Source organism: Corythoichthys intestinalis, chromosome 1, assembly GCF_030265065.1.
Source record: "Corythoichthys intestinalis isolate RoL2023-P3 chromosome 1, ASM3026506v1, whole genome shotgun sequence".
NCBI lineage: Eukaryota > Metazoa > Chordata > Actinopteri > Syngnathiformes > Syngnathidae > Corythoichthys > Corythoichthys intestinalis.
In genome coordinates, this window is record NC_080395.1 from 5,156,718 (window position 1) to 5,174,202 (window position 17,485).

Consider the following 17,485-nt stretch of genomic DNA (forward strand, 5'->3'; position numbering starts at 1 on the left):
ATTCATTATTTTTTTCAAGCTATTTATCTGAATTTGTTCTACATGATAAAATGTCTGAGTGAGTGCTCGTCCGAGACTGGGGATTCCATACTTTTTGCTAGGGGTTGTAGAAGATGTGGCCAGTACTTTCCAGTAAATTCCTTACAAAAAGGAACAATTTCTCACTTCAAATATCCTACGTAGAGACTCCCCAGAAGGGTAAACACCGTTCGTACTTTTTAAATGAATTTCTTTTGCTTTTGGTGCAATTAAAAGTGTGAGAAATTTGGTGTTATATAAATAGTTGATGATAACATAGATCTTGAATGCAATTGTTTTTAATATTAGCGTTTCGAAGATTTCGACTTCGTGAGTGTAGGCACTTCCCGTTCTATTAAGTTGCTGATTGGTCTTTGGTGATGCGATTGGCAACGTCGATAACCGAACCATTCATTTGGTGGGGTGGAGGGGTAAATGATTCGTTTGAACGAATATTTTGACTGAAAAAATTGTACTGGATTCGTTCCCTCAAGTGCAGGGGTGTCAAACCAATTCCACAAAGGGCCCAGAGGGTCCTGGATTTAATTTCAGCCATGACTGCGCAAACAGATTAACCAATGAATTTCCTGCTGAAACAAGCAGCACCTGACTGCTATCAACTAATTACACTTGTAGGAGATCAGATTAGTGAAAAGATGACCCTTCATTGGTTGGAACAGAATCCAGGACCCTCTTGGCCTTTTGTGGCATTGGTTTGACACCCCTGCTCAAGTGAACTGTTTATTCTGTCGCTAGGGACCATTGATGTAACATCATGAAAGCGCTGCAAAAATGAAACTATTTGACATGGAGTCAACATGGCTGGATTTCAAACTCTCTCCCAGTTTTTATTTGGCACTGAAAGACCACGGGAAAGCCAAAATGTGATCATTTCAGTTTCACGGTAGAAAATTTGTTTTTCTCCACGAGATGGCACTACTGGTCAGGTGGTAGTTCTAATCTGAATTTGATTCATTTGGTGTATTTGTTTGGTCTAATATAGTCATGTAATGGGTTATAGTACGGTATAACGATAACTCTTCAAATAGATAATGTGCTGAGAAAAAGAGTACACCATTGTTTAAAAAAAAAATCAAGACACTGTAAGGAGTTACAATGTTACTCAAGATATGATTTTTATTTCGGGCAGTCATAAAAGAAATACAACAAGGAAAGAAAAACAATAATGATAATAAAAAAGTATACAAAGGGGTGCAAGGAAGCCGAGCTTTTATAGGCCCCACACCCTATTTCCTTCAGTATTCTTTTCAGCAAATACATCATTACTTGTACTTGAGTACATAATTTAGATGACTACATTTACTTGAGAACTATTATTATTATTTTTTTTAATGTCACGATAGTCAAATTTTTGGCCACTCTATCCACCTCTGGTATTCTGTTGTTTTGATCAAAACATTTTACCGCTTTGACCAAGTGGCAAATGACGTGTTGCCAATGAAGACTTGTTAACGATGATATTTAGAACTGAAACTTTGTTGGTCAAAAGTGCACCAGTAAAAAATCTTGCTTTAAAATTGTTTTAGATTGTAATGATTAGTTTCTCAATCGCTAGCCGTGCTGTCGTGTGGAGACGAGGGTGTCAATGGAAGATATTTACCATTCAAGCGCCTGAGATCTGATGTTAATGGAATCCAAGTTGCTTGTGTGTCAGGTGCTTACGGTTATGGTGATTCTGCCTCCGGTTAGAACCTGTACGGTCAAATCTCCTCAGAATCATGTTCTTTGGGAGTTTCTTCCTCCTCTGATCCAAAATATAAGTGTGATCCCGACTCGAAGCTAAGGGAGTTCCAAAAAATCGATTATTACATGCATCGCGATTCGGCACGTGACATTTCGATTACGATTCATAAATGTTCAAAAACGATAATTATTCCTCATAACTTTATGACAGCCGTTCGTAGCGTAGCAAAATTAAAGACACGTCTGCCACCCGGACACCTTTAACGGACGCACGCACAAAGTTATGATGGATGCTGTCGGCTAATGAGCGAGATATTTACTCCTTTTCGAAAGACTGGGAAATAAGTTTGTGTTTGAGACAGGCAGGTATGAGAAAGGCAGTTGCGCTTCTGTGCGCGAGTTATTTTTTAGAGCGAGAGGGGAAGAGAGTCCGTTCATTGCTCCTTGTCTTTCAGTTGTGCAGCAGTTTTAAATCATGTCAATTGAAAAATGTCCTGAGTGTGTTGCTAAGACCCGTGTGCGTCTATGAGAGGTTAGTAAACGAACCCTCTTGAAGTGTTTAGCCTTTATTGTTGTTGTTTTTGAGATGTTAATAGTTTGTGCCGAGCGCTAAGCTAATTCGCTAACATGTAATTTCATATGCAGAACGTGTAAAACCACTATTAAGTACAGCGGTAACACAACAAAAATGAGAAATAGTACAGATATCTGTGAAAACAAGGTATATTGGTTAAAAGTCTTATTTCTAAAGATACTTTGAAAGAAAATGTGGAATTCATTCCACCTGTGTAAATTTTATTGTACTTTTTTCGAGAGGATCTCCACCCCCTTGTCCGACAGATTGTTGAGGCTCAGGTCCATCTGTTGTAGATGGGAGGGGTTTAACTGGAGAGCCTCAGCCAAAAACGCCTATGACCATACTTGCTGTTTGTGTTGAAATGTCAAACATAAAACTATTCAGTCTCATTTAGTTTTGTTAAATGTTTATCCGAACATGTTGAATGAATACAGTGGTACCTCTACATACGAATTTAATTCGTTCCAGGACCTTGTTTGTAAGTCGAAATGGTCGTATGTCGAGCAGGATTTTCCCATAGGAATACATTATAATTCCATTAATTCGTTCCAAAGCCTAAAAACATACACTAAATTCTTAAGAAATACTGCTGGCACTGTTACAAATGGCAATTAAACATAGAAAAACAAATAAGTTATAAATAAATAATTCAGAATAATATAATAATAATAAGAAGAATTAATAATTATTCCTGTAAATAATGTAACGAATCGGATTCTAATATGGCGGACACTTTTTACTGTCCCTGAACGCACCGCGAAGCTGACGTCTCGGTGAGATAGGTCGGTGCGGTAGAGATAATACTTTCGTTTTCTTGAGAGCAGTCAACTGCTTAAGACAATGGGCGTTTTGTGTTGGATAAGTTCTTAAATAAATGATAAAAACGTGACGAAGCTGGCGATTTCCTTGGCAATGTTACCACAATAATAATTGTCACCTTAACTTATAAATAGTGGCGAACGGTGGTCGGAAGAGGACCATGGAGCTGTATTGTTGAGCCAGTTCAGGGACGCGCACCCCAAGCTCATATTTTTCTATAACTTGCATCTTCATTTCAAAGGTAAGCATCACTTTTTTCCTTGTTTCTCCAACTGTATCAACTTTTTTTGAAAACTATGTTGATTTCTCACACAAGAAAATCCACCGTGCGTTCGTTTGCAGTGCTGTCATGTCGTCGTATTTCGAGCATGTCGTCGGATGTAGAAACAAATGGCGAGTCAAATTTTACGTCGGATGTTGAAAAGATCGTGTGTCGAAGCGATCGTATGTCGAGGTGCCACTGTATTACCAACCTTTAAAATGGCTGATCGAGCATGTTTGGTTGTCAATGGGACATCAACATTACAAATTTTCTAAAATGCTGATTATCAGTAGTCGGTGAAGAGAACAACAGTTTGGACATGAAGATTATGGTGTCTTGAAAAAAAAGGACCCGACCTGGCCATTGTGAACAATTTTTTCTTTGAAATATAAAGGCAACATTAGAGGCATGCAAATTCGGCCAAAATGGGCTTAGGTGTTAACGGGTAAAGGTACGGTGTTGAAAAAGGTTTGTTTATAGCTTGGCACACCCCTTGTCCCAAAAATTACAAAACAGATGGTGAATTTGCATTGAAATAAGTATATTTCATCTCATTGAAACAAATGTTTTTATATCGGTTTGTACTAGGGACTAACTTTCAAATAATCAGAAAAGTAACTCCCTCAAAGACACTTCAGTTTTGACTTAAAGTCAATTGACTAATGTAATCTTTGAAAACATGGATTTGAAATACTGTAGTCCTATTGGCTAATCCAGTTTATGTGTATGTAAATTACAGATGTTTGTGTGTCTTCATTTCCCATCTTTTTCTTTTTTGTATGGGTGAAGACTGACACAGACCTGAGGAACCGGCTGGGGACAATCTGGTGGCACGCATCACATTGACTATATATGGACCACTTATTGCTGATTTCCTTCATGAAAGAGCCTTCAAATTGTTTTTTAAAAATCAAGTGCAGGCAGGATGCAAACTTTGCAAATAGATCTTGTTCATGGTTTTTCTTGGAAAAAATAAAATATATTGATAATAATCGATAATATAATCAATTGTTTTAAAAAAAGAAAAAATCCTATTTGTCATGATATGGAAAAAATTCCACCACGGCACACTGTCTGAATCCGATGCAGCCCAACACCACAGCATCAAAAAATTCTAGCGGAAACCCTGAACACTCTGACAAGCAAAATTGTTTTGATCCTACCTGACAGTCTTCAGGCGATAGCTGGGATCCTCTTGGACGTCCGATAAGACCCTCCTTCCTTCTTCACCTATTGGATTGCCCCCCAGGTATAGCTTTTTAAGATGGGAGGGGTTTGACTTGAGCGCCTCGGCCAAAAAAAGGCATCCTTTATTGGTGAACCCGCACTCTGACAGCCTGCAAAAAATGAGGTAACTGCCTGAAGTCAGGAAGGGAACCCGGAAGATTACCAAAAAAAAACAGCACATCACAAAACCCTGTGATACATCTGAAAAAACTAATCGTTTTATCCAAGGGCATAGGTTTGCATAGGGACGATAGGGACAAAACACTGCCAACTTTTTAGGATGGTCAAATTGTCCCCACCAACTTTTAAGCAACCTTATATGCATTATATAATGTGTTCAGTTATGTATATAGCTCATTTAGATTGTCTTCCTATATGATGTGACGCTAGAATTGACCCTAGCATTATTAACACTAGAAAACCCAAGGAGGGATCAGTTGATGAATATACCTTTTGTGCCCAGAGAGGGATCATCTGATCCTAATTTGCACATCTATTGTGGTCGTTGATGGTGGTCGTTGGTACTCACGCCTACGGACAATTTGGAATGATCAATCAGCCTAGCATGCACGTCTTAGGAATGTTGGAGGAAACCGGAGTGTTTTTCTATCTCTACATAGAGAAAGAAAGAAAGAAAGAAAAAAAAAAGCAAACGTGTATGTATGTGGGAATGAAGCATTTAGCTACAGTAAATATGCCACAGACCTAATGTGGATGTGTAGCTGAACAGGTTGACTTTCATAGTATATTGAACTATATTTTAGCAATCCTTTTTTTTTTTTTTTTTCATCTTGAATCCATTTCCAGCAGGCTTATAATGTAGACTCTAAGCCTAAACCAATGTAGGATAACAAAGACAAAATAACCGAATTTCAGTCTCTGAAAGATTTATTTAGAGCAAAACAAAAAACTGTACAGTGTACTGTATACAATCCTGACACATCACTGGGTAAGACGTACAGCATGAGCCACAAGTCAGTCGGCCACATTTCTGACAGACATGAGACATTTTTTCCCCCCCGTACACTTCTTTATTTGGCAGCGCCTCGTTTTTGCTGGTGGACTGTGTGTCATGGGAACAAATAAATCTTTCAGAAATTAAATTTGGGTTGTTTTGTCATTGTTATCCTATGTTGCTTTACACTAGAACCACCAGGGGTTTTGGTGCTTCCTAAAACTACCAAGGACCCTGGGATCCCCCCCCAAGCCGAGCCCATCTCATTTCTAGTCACAAAGCACATATAGCAATATAAAAAGTGTCATCCTTTTTTTTTTTTAACTTCTGGTCATCCTTTTGCCGAGTCCTTGCTGAGTGAGGCTGCTTTCTCTTTCGCTACTACTACTAGTCAGGCTACTTTCAGACACTTATTTCTTACTTGCCTACTGTAGGTTGATAAATTTGTAGGTAGATTTGTGTATGTCTTAGTCAATCAAAAAAAAAGGTTCCTTCAATCAAAGTATATATTTTCAATAGAAAATAAAAGTCACTTGAATGAAAGCAAAATGTGTTTGAATGCAAAAGTTGCCTGAATGATAGCTTGTTTCTGAATCAAGAGTGGTATTTACTAGTTTTGCATATTTTTTTCCAGCCATTTCATGTGAGGTGTTTTTCTTGTTACCACTGTTGCTTGGTGTGCTTAGTTGTAGTATTTCTAAATATCTATGAATATAAATGTATATCCAAAGTAAATTGTTAACTGATCTTTTCAAAAATGTTTTTTTTTAACATGTAGAGGGTATTCAAACAAATACATCCGAATGAATTAGAATTATTAAAATACTTTTATCAAAATATTCTCAGAAGTTTAGCAGTTAGTGTCAAGCAAGACATAAGTGTCTGATAGTCAAGCTACTTTAGCTGAAGAGGGGGTTAGGAAGAAACAGGCTCAGTCAGGCTACTTTAGCTGAGGAGGGGGATGGGCGAAACAGGCTCAGTCAGGCTACTTTACCTGAGGGGGGGTTGGGCAAAACCTTGCTGAGTGAGGCTGCTTTCTCTTTCGCTACTACTATTAGTCAGGCTACTTTCAGACACTTATTTCTTACTTGCCTACTGTAGGTTGATAAATTTGTAGGTAGATTTGTGTATGTCTTAGTCAATCCCAAAAAAAGGTTCCTTCAATCAAAGTATATATTTTCAATAGAAAATAAAAGTCACTTGAATGAAAGCAAAATGTGTTTGAATGCAAAAGTTGCCTGAATGATAGCTTGTTTCTCAACCAAGAGTGGTATTTACTAGTTTTGCATATTTTTTTCCAGCCATTTCATGTGAGGTGTTTTTCTTGTTACCACTGTTGCTTGGTGTGCTTAGTTGTAGTATTTCTAAATATCTATGAATATAAATGTATATCCACAGTAAATTGATAACTGATCTTTTCAAAAATGTTTTTTTTAACATGTAGAGGGTATTCAAACAAATACATCCGAATGAATTAGAATTATTAAAATACTGTTATCAAAATATTCTCAGAAGTTTAGCAGTTTAGTGTCAAGTAAGAAATAAGTGTCTGATAGTCAGGCTACTTTAGCTGAAGAGGGGGTTGGGAAGAAACAGGCTCAGTCAGGCTACTTTAGCTGAGGAGGGGGATGGGCGAAACAAGCTCAGTCAGGCGACTTTACCTGGGGGGGGTTGGGCGAAACCTTGCTGAGTGAGGCTGCTTTCTCTTTTGCTACTACGACTAGTCAGGCTACTTTCAGACACTTATTTCTTACTTGCCTACTGTAGGTTGATAAATTTGTAGGTAGATTTTTGTATGTCTTAGTCAATCAAAAAAAAAGGTTCCTTCAATCAAAGTATATATTTTCAATAGAAAATAAAAGTCACTTGAATGAAAGCAAACTGTGTTTGAATGCAAAAGTTGCCTGAATGATAGCTTGTTTCTGAACCAAGAGTGGTATTTACTAGTTTTGCATATTTTTTTCCAGCCATTTCATGTGAGGTGTTTTTCTTGTTACCACTGTTGCTTGGTGTGCTTTGTTGTAGTATTTCTGAATATCTATGTATATCAATGTATATCCACAGCAAATTGTTAACTGATCTTTTCAAAATTGTTTTTTAACATGTAGAGGGTATTCAAACCCCCTTCCACAGCTAATGGCTGGTTGCAAGTAAAGAAACAGCAGCCTGACTTGTTCAAACACATTTTGCTTTCATTCAAGTGACTTTTTTTTCCTCGATTGAAAATATATATTTTGATTGAAATAACTTTTTTTGGCTTGACCAAGAAATAAAAAAATCTACCTACAAATTTATCAACCTACAGTAGGCAAGTAAGAAATAAGTGTCTGAAAGTAGCCTGACTAGTAGTAGTAGCGAAAGAGAAAGCAGCCTCACTCAGCAAGGACTCGGCAAAAGGATGACCGGAAGTTAAAAAAAAAAGGACGACACTTTTTATATTGCTATATGTGCTTTGTGACTATCTGTACGGACCTCTGTGAATTCCCCCCCCCCCCCCCCCCCCCATCATACGCAAATTTATATAGAAATGATGTCAATCGTTTGTGCTGTAAAAGTTTTGTTTGAGCTGCTTTCGTTATAGAGATACTTACAATTCTTTTATATAGGTAAATCTGAGGTCAGCTAGCCCCCCATTTCAATTAACAATTGTGTCAATCGTTTGTGCTGCAATGGTTTTGTTGATCAGTATTATGCTTTTATTCAGATATTAATTTCGAGTGGTTACGTCACTCGTAGCTTTTCCTTAGCTTAGCTCCCGCGGCTAATGCAGCATACCAACTCCCAATAACAGAGGGGTGTCCTAGCTACCTACCTAACACGCACGATCATAACACAAACAAATTCGGGTCCGTTTCGCAGTAAATTGGGGGGCTTTAGATATTAATTTTGAGTGATGACGTCACTCTAAGCCCCTCATTTACTGCAAAATGGTCCTGAAGTGCTGCCATTCGTTTGTGCTACGTTCGTGTTAGTTGTTAGGACACACCTCTGTTATTGAGAGAGTTGGTATGCTCTATTAGCCACGGGAGCTAAGCTAAGGAAAAGCTACGAGTGACGTCACCACTTAAAATTAATATCTCAATAAAAGCATAATACTGATCTACAAAACCGTTGCAGCACAAACTAGCACAAATGACAGACACAATTCTGAATTGAAATGGGGGGCTAGCTGACCTCAGATTTACCCAAAAAGAATTGTAAATATCTCTAGAACGAAAGCAGCACTAACAAAGCTTTTACAGTACAAACGATTGACATCATTTTTGTATAAATATGTCTGATGGGGGGGAGGGGGCCAACTTCACAGAGGTCCGTAGAGATGGTCAGATAGCACATACAGCAATATACAATATGTCGTCCCCTTTTTTTTTTAAATCTTAATTTTTTTGTACTTCCAGGTCATCCTCTTGCCGTCGTGTTGTGGGATTTTGCTGTTCCGTTGCGGGATTTTTGCTGCTGTGTCTTTGCATTCGCCTTCTGAGCCATTCGTGCTACGAACCATTTGCTGTTGTGTTGTGGCAATTAGGGTTCGTGCTTTTGCCAATTTGCAATCGCACTTTAGGAACTGGGGATCGTGTTGTGGCGGTTTGCATTCATGCTTTTTTTCTTTTGCAAAGCGTTTGCAATTGGGGTTCATGCTTTTTTTTATTTGCAAAGTGTTGAGACTTTGCATTTCGCCTGACACCTCTCAGCCACCATAATTTCCTGCTCCTGTTCAAATCCACCCCGCCAGTCGACTGTCGTTCGCTCACACTAGCTCGGTCATCAAGATAGGCACATCCCCCGCCCCTTGACGTAGTTAGCACTTTGCATTCAGAAAGCCACATGGCAGAGCTGATCACACTTGGGTTGGGTTGTGAGACCAAAACATTTGAGATTTTTTTGTCGTCACAAATGTATTGATTATTTCATTCATTATAACTTTATACACGTTGCAATGGTCTGTGCGTTTGTTTATTTCATTGCAGTAATTTATACATAAAGTTGCCTGTGTGTGCTATAGGAGAAGAAGAAAAAATGGGCAGAGCAGTGAATGAATAAAATAAAACCATATTCAAAAATAAAACTCTCAAATAATAACTGAAACTATCATGGCAAGAGTCAGTGTAAACTGACCAACCCTTGTGGGTTAGAGTAAGGTTGTTTGCTTGTGTGCTTGAGTGACCTATTTGAGAGACAATGACACACTCATTTGCACATATACAGATGCTAATTGTGGATACCCAGAGTTGTGGGGATCATCTGATCCCCTTCTGGGCTTTCCAGTAGGCTAAAAAAATGTTGGGTTTTCTAGTGTTAAGTGAATTATTTTTAAAATTATCAGACTTCCATTTACCCCTTTTTCACTTGCTAATGAGCCAGTCCATGTTTTTTTCCTCAAACGGACGTTTGATTGGCTGATTATTCCCACCCCCACTCTCTCACAGCACAGAATTAAGTTACATGTCGACATGCCGCCACCTCCTCTGCCCGCTTCGAAGAGGAGGGATATTAGGAGGAGGAAGTTCATACCGCAGGTATTAATGCACAAATCCGATTTTTTTGTGTTTTTCCCACTCGAGTGAGGCATTAAGTTGAAGGTTTGAATGGGAAAAGTCGCACAGAAGTGAACCATTTCAAATCCGATCTGGGTCACTTTCGTATGAGGTGTAAATCCGATCTGGCCCACAGTTTTCCAGAACGTGGCGGCGATCTGAACTGTCAAGTTTCCCAAGTCGGAATTCATGCAGCAATTACGTCAGCAAAAAGCGACAGGACAGAGGATGGCAGCGATTTAGGCGTTAGCGCCCAGCTTGAACTCGGCTTTCTGAGAAGAGGCGAGCTTGACAACAGTCAGAAAAAAAAATAAAATCACAAGTCAAGGCTGAGTATGCTCGGTTTTCTTTCTGTGTGGTAAATGAGCAGTACTCTATTTCAGTATCGCTTCCATGGCCGAGAGTCGGGGCAAACTGACCGTATGTGTGTGCATGCGTGCACGACGTACACACATACGGTGCATGCGTTCAATCAATCCATATAAACTTTGAGTATAAGGGATTATTTATGTCTCTTATATGTGTCCTCTTTTTGGAAATAAAAATATGATCACCCTAGAATGATGCAGAGCCAGCATGTGTAGTCATTTGTTTTGATGCTTCTGCGCATGCGGGTCCGTTCGCTCAGCGCCTGTCGGACTGCGAGTTAATGCACATGCTTAACACTTGAACGTGCTCAATGGACAAAGGCAGTCGGAACGGGTACGCCCAAAAAAAAAAAAAACATACGACGAAAAATCGGAATTGTGCATTAAGACCTGCGGTATGAACCTAGCCTAATTAGTTGTTGTTGTTTTTTCCAGCCGGCAGCCGCTGTAAGTAATATCAAAAGTGAAAAGGTGGCAAAACGCAGCACTAATTTTGCTACTGAAAGTCCGACCTGCATCTCAGTTGAGCATTACCATTCAATTAAACTGTGTGAAGTTGCCAAACTGATCAGGAAGCTGCTTCAGTATGGAGGTAGATTTGTGTCTATTTTTCCATCAAAAAAAAAAGTCGCTTTAATCAAAATATATATTTTCAATAAAAAAAAAAGTCACTTCAATCAAAAAAAAAAAAAATGTGTTTGAATGCAAAAATTAATTTGAAAAAAAAAAATGCATTTCAAAACTTTTTCTTAGATTGAATTTTCTTTTTTTGATTGAAACAACTTTTTTGATTGAAGTAATGTCGTTTTGCGTTTGGGCTAGAGCAGGGCGGTAAACCGAAAATTTACCGGTACCGAAATTCTTCACGATGACTGACGTAATGTTGACCATGTCGGTGAATTCGGTAACTTAATAAAACAAGAAAATACAGTCTTTTCATCCCGCTTTAATGCTGTGTTGTTCGGCTATGTTCATTCCCCTTTAAGAAAGCAGTCAGTGTGCTTACGTATGGAGTCACATGGTTATCAGGAAGCCAAACAAACAGAAGCCCGGTAGGCTAACGCTAGCGGCTAACACTACAAGCAAACGCGATGGAGTGTCGCTTAAGGGAGGTTCGCCAAACTTTCACCAGACACTAAGTAAACTCTTGGCGGCATCCAGACAGGCTTTCACCCGCTGTCCTCCCATGTTCTTACCATTTCCAGAGAGGGTGCTTTCAGGGCTTTCTACTGGTAGCCAGGCCACAGGCTAACGCTAGCGGTTAACGCTACAAATGAACGTGATGGAGTCGGATGGCAGCTCTAACCTCGTCGAAACGGCTGAACTTAAGGACAGGATTGGGCACGGACTGCATCAAGCAATTAGTAAGTCGCGTAATTTAGTATCTCTGTCTGTGTGTGATTTCTCTGATAGCTTTTGTGATGATAAAGCATTTAGCATAAAGTACAATCCAAGAGTGAAAATTATAATGTGACTGTTTAATGGCCCCAGCTATTTTTCTGTATGTCCTTAATTCTGTGTCATTACTCCCATCATAAAATCTTGAAATATTTCATTTGCAGAAGATCAATATAGCTTCAATGTGTGTGTGTCTGTGTTGGGGTCCATGTGTGCTTGCATGTATTAAAAAATGCACTGGGAAAAAAACCCTGAAACCTTGAAGTACACACTTGTCTTGAGTAATTATGTCACTGCAGCCATTAACAACAAATTGTCTTTTTGAAGTGTACTGTTCAAGCTGTAATTCATTTGTGTTACAAAGACATGTTTGCACAGGCATATTGATTTTGACAATGTACATTGTTCAAGCGATACAAGCTTTTATAAATATTCATACTTAAATTCTCATTGTTTAGAATACATTTTTATATACTTAATGTTTCGACTGCATGTACAATTGTTAAATAAAATTCAAAGCTGGTAAATAAATCAATGAGAAACAGTTCATCTGCAATTCATGCACTTATTCAGATTTTTTCAAATTATATAACGGTCCGCTTGGGCGAATTTATCGTCATTTATCGTTAAATCTCCTCTTGAACGATTCGTTCTTCTCGAACGAATTGTTTGGAGGAACGAGACAGAACTAATCACCTTCTGCACTGATTAATTCTTCAGGAAGTTGGGAGTCGGGACTTGCGTGGGAAGGCGTTGAGCAAGCGGCACCGCCTGACATCGCGCACGACCAATCAGACGCCAGCCTCATCGCGGGCAGGGGGAGGGAGCGGAAACAGAATCAGAGCGTCCGTCACTCACTTCCACGTGTGGCCAATAAGCAGCCAGCTTGCAGGCGGGGGGCAAGACTAAGTTATGTCACTTCCCGTTCGGCGACTCGGTCCTCCGGCTCCTGACCGAGATTGCTGCTAACTTGACTTTGCAGTCACGCAGTGAACGAGTCAAAAAGTGAAAGGAAAGGACTTTGTCGCATATTTGTTAATGTGGAGCCTATCATGTGCAGCCCAAACACACAAAAACACCACGCAAACCTAGCGTGCATGGTTTAGTGTACTACTTTTGTCAACAAACTCGGGACTAAATATGACGATATACTATCAAATTGACAGTAGTTGAAAATTATTTCGCCAGGAGCTACGAAGCAAACATAAGGTGAGCTGCGGACGCGTCACGGCAGCACAGGGGGGAGAGAACTGTCAATCTATGGAGGCTTGCTTAACAAAATTAATATTTACTGTAATGACTACAATACTGATACAGTATATACATGTAATTTTTTTATTTTTTCCGTGTCAGTTGTTGGTTGGTTTGACTAATGAATTTCCATCCGTCCATCCTGCGCTACTCAACCGGCCAAAACAACACAAGCAGGCACGGCACGGGTGATGTCGCAATATGTCTCCATTTTTCTGAACAGACTGATGAGAGTGGAAAGGCGACACCGTAAAGACGAAACAATTATTTCTCGTCAGCATTTGAGGATCTGAGATGAGGGGACGACAGAAGAGCTGACGGGATTATATATTTATTAATACCAGTGCAAAAATAATATTACAATAAGATCCTCTTAATACTGATTTGCAATGAAACTTTTTTTTGTATCAAAATTTAGTACTCTTTTCATTTCAGAGCAACACATTTGACAACACTATTTACACTTTAGTTTTAATAATAGTTACCAAAAATAATATTGATGAGCATAAAAACACAACCGAGCGTCAGGTAAATATAATGTGTTGGTCCTTCCACATTTAGAAATGAAACTTTCGATTTCTCTTTCTATTCGCGTGACAGCATGTCACGGAGGCTGGTAGCGGCAATGTGATCAAGATCCTGCTAGAGAAAGGGGCCGTTTACATGGAGACTCTCCGAGAAGACGAAAAATTTCAAATGTGCATCTACATGGTTTCGTTTCCATTCGAACAATGTTGCAATTCCGCGTGAAAACGATGTAGTATTCATGCCAGGCCCTAGGGGGCAGTGCAGATTTACAAGGTGACAGCGAATGATGACCCCGCGGGGCTCCTCATTCCGGAAGAAAACATGCCCGCCCATTCGAAGCAGTGGCATTTTCCTTTTGCTCCAAAAGGCACAAAAATGGAAACATTAAACATATTTAAATGTAAAAATATTATTAAAACAGTAAATTAAAGCTGGCGTTCCGCCATTAGCAGTTTTTAATGTTAAATAGCACCGCTGCACACGCCCAATGTGACGTGTACGAGTGCTGACGTTATCGTCGCGGGTCCGGCGCGGCAGTAGCCTTTGATATGCATGCGAAGCAAGCCCCCCTCATTCCCCCGCAATCGAATTCTTCCACTTTCGAGGCCGGATTCAGAATTTTGCGTCTTCGCCTTTCGTTTTCGCCGACACCAAATGCACGCAAAGCGAGTCTGCAACTCAATCTTTGCGTCTTTGTGTTGCTGAGTCGCCATGTAAACTGCCCCAAAGACGCCCCGGTTGAACGCCGATTGCCATCCGTCACGTCAGGGCAGCGGGTCAAGTTTCCCGTGTTGAATCACATTAAGCAGCAGGCTCCGAGCCGAGCCGAGTCCGATGGCTGGCTGGAACCCTGGTGGCCATTATTCTCGCTTCATCATGCTTTTATGGCTTACGCAATTGGCGGAGTCACTTGTCACTTAAACATGTCGGAAGTAGCGGCAAAGCTGGATCGTTGTGTCAAAATGATTCGATCAAAACTTTTTTTACTTAAAAAAAGTGCATTCAAAACTTTTAGTACTTCAAATAAATGAGTTCAAAACTTTTTGCTCTCCCAAAAAATTGACACTTTAATAAGAAAAAAAAAATGTTTCAATTAAAAAAAAAATCAAATATATATATATATTTATATGTTTTTTTTTTTTTTTTTTTTTTTTTTTTTTTAGGGAAGGGCAATTTTATTTTTGCAAATGATTTTTGTCTTTGATTGAAAATAGTTTTTTGATTGAAGCAACTTTTCCTGGGATTGAATGATTTAGACACAAATGTCCTACCCGCAATATGGCCCAAACGCAAAAAGGATTACTTTAATCAAAGAAAACAAACAGAGTTTCAAATATTTTTTCGCATTCAATTTTTTTTTTCTATGATTGAAAATTTTTCATTTTTGATTGAGGTAATTTTTTTTTTGAAAATATATTTTTTTTGTTTGAAGCAAATTATTTTTTTGATTAAATAATAAAAACACAGTTGTCCTAGCCAAAATGTGGCCCAAACGCAAAACTAAGTTACTTCAATCAAAAAAGTTGTTTCAATCAAAAAAAAAAAAATTCAAAGAAAAAGTTTTCAGATGCATTTTTTGAGTTTCAAATATATTTTTGCATTCAAACACTTTTTTTTTTTTTTAATCGAAGTGACTTTTTTTCTTTAAATTGAAAATATATATTTCGATTGAAGTGACTTTTTTGTTGTTGTTGTAGCAGCTTTTTTTTTTTTGCTTGAATAATAAAGACACAAATCTACCTCCATACTTCAGGAGAAGTGTCCTCCTGTATGTGTATTCAACTATCCTAGCGTTAATTAAACTGAGAAATAGAACTCTGCTCAGATGAAAGAAATGTTGTGGACTAAGGTTTACCCACTTCTAAACAATTTTTATTTTGCTTATGTGTTCTTAAGCAGCCCAAAGGAGCTTTCATTATTTGTTGAGTTTGGCTGTGCTTGTGGACAAAAGCAGTCGTTCTTTTCCTAAAGGAAGGCTCTTTTAAAAAAAATTTTTTTTTATTATTCCCTGACTAAGAATTTTTGTTATATTTAGTTTATTTATACAGACAATTTTGAGTGGAATTAAGACATTTATTTTTTTGCATTCCCGAATAGTTAAGAGATGATTAACAATTTTGTATTTTTGTATGTTAAAACACAAATTTGTGTTCAAATACTGCAATTTAAATTTCCGAATAAAATCAAAACATTTATTCTGGGGTTAGTTTTCAAAATGTTTCCTTTGTAGTTTTTGAAAACAAAGGTTTAAATCAGTCTAAATCTACTGGAAATAAGAGAAATTATCTGCCAGTGCTTCAAGTAAATTTTAATCAGATTTCATAAAATAAGAAAAATTGCAGGCTGAAAATAAGCTTAACAGACTTATTTTAAGCAAAAAACGTCTATATTTAATCTTAAAAAAACTTGTCAGAAATGTTCTTCAATCATATATTGTTCAAAACATTATTTGAAAGCATTTTTTCTTGATTTAGGTGAAAAATGACCGACTGTTTTTTGGCCTAATAAGAACAAGTGGTAATATTTACTAAAGGTAAATGTAAGAATCTGACACATTCATCTGTTAACTAGCCTTTAAAACTCGAAACATGAACAGATTAACACGTTATACTGTAAATTTGCAGTGTGTAAATTAGTCAATACAGATGTATTTTGCATTTATCATTTAGCCTATCAATTAATTCGATTCTTATTGGTGAGAAATGTAGCCCTGGCCGCCGTTCACACAGTCTGTTCTGTCTTATCATGTCCCGTCCCCAGCAAAAAGTGTACTGTACATGCAGGTTGTGTTGTTATATCATCCCTACCAATATTAAGACCAAACCTACGCCCTTGGTTTTATCGATATGATGTATTCTATTGTCAATCACCAGCAGGAACGCTCATGTGCTGGCTGTGACAGTCTTCGTTTATTTTGGATGTCGTCAACAAGAACGTTTGTTTTCTACGACTACACTGAGTGAATTGTTCTTTTTGCTAATAACAGCAGTGATTCCATTGATTGGTCGACCGGAACCACAGAAGATTATGAACAGGAGGAGCTCCTTACTTGAGAGACTCTAATTTGCAGTTTGGACTGGCCAGTCCTTTTGAGAGGATCTCCACCCCTTCGTCTGACAGATCGTTTTCGGACAGGTCCAGATCCCTCAGGTTGGATGGAGAGCTGAGAACGGAAGCCAGCGGGTGACAGCTGGCTTTACCCAGGTTACAAGATCCTAGACTGTAGAAAACAGGCAGGAGGAAGACGTGAGCCAAACATAACGTCTGCTGACTTTAGTCCGCTCCCTTGAGTAACAATAATAGATTTAAATTCAAGATGACAAATATACAAAAGAGCAAATTAAAAAGCCCTGTGACAAATCTGAAAAAAACTAATCGTCTTATCGATATGATGGATTGTATTTTCTAGTCATGATGTCACCAAGAGGAACGCTCATGTGCTGGCTGTGACAGTCTTGATTAGTTTTGGATGTCATCAAGAAGGATGTTTGTTTCGTTCGACCACATTGAGCGAATCGTTCTTTTTTGCTAATAATAGCAGTGATTCTATCTATTGGTCGACCGGAACCACAGAAGATTACCAACAGGAGCAGCTCCTTACAAGAGGGATTCTAAGATGCAGTTTGGGCTGGCCAGTCCTTTCGAGAGGATCTCTACCCCCTCGTCTGAGAAATTGTTCCGGTTTAGGCCCAGGTGATTCAGGTTGGATGGAGAGCTGAGAACGGAAGCCAGCAGGCGACAGCTGTCTATGTCCAGGTCACAACCACTTAGACTGGAGAAAACAGACAGGAGGAAGATGTGAGCCAAACATAAAACCTGCAGACTCTAGTATGCTGCTTTGAA

At 38.7% G+C, this 17,485-nt stretch overlaps 1 protein-coding gene across 1 annotated transcript in view; it reads right to left on the minus strand.

The window, feature by feature from the left end:
- Nucleotides 1–1,380: 1,380 nt before the first annotated feature.
- LOC130913785 (NACHT, LRR and PYD domains-containing protein 12-like) overlaps nucleotides 1,381–17,485 on the minus strand; it is a 111,504-nt gene continuing 95,399 nt past the window's right edge. The window contains exon 10 of the mRNA XM_057834545.1: nucleotides 1,381–1,731. The gene's annotated coding sequence lies outside the window, so the exon portion shown is untranslated. The remainder of the gene's footprint in view (nucleotides 1,732–17,485) is intronic.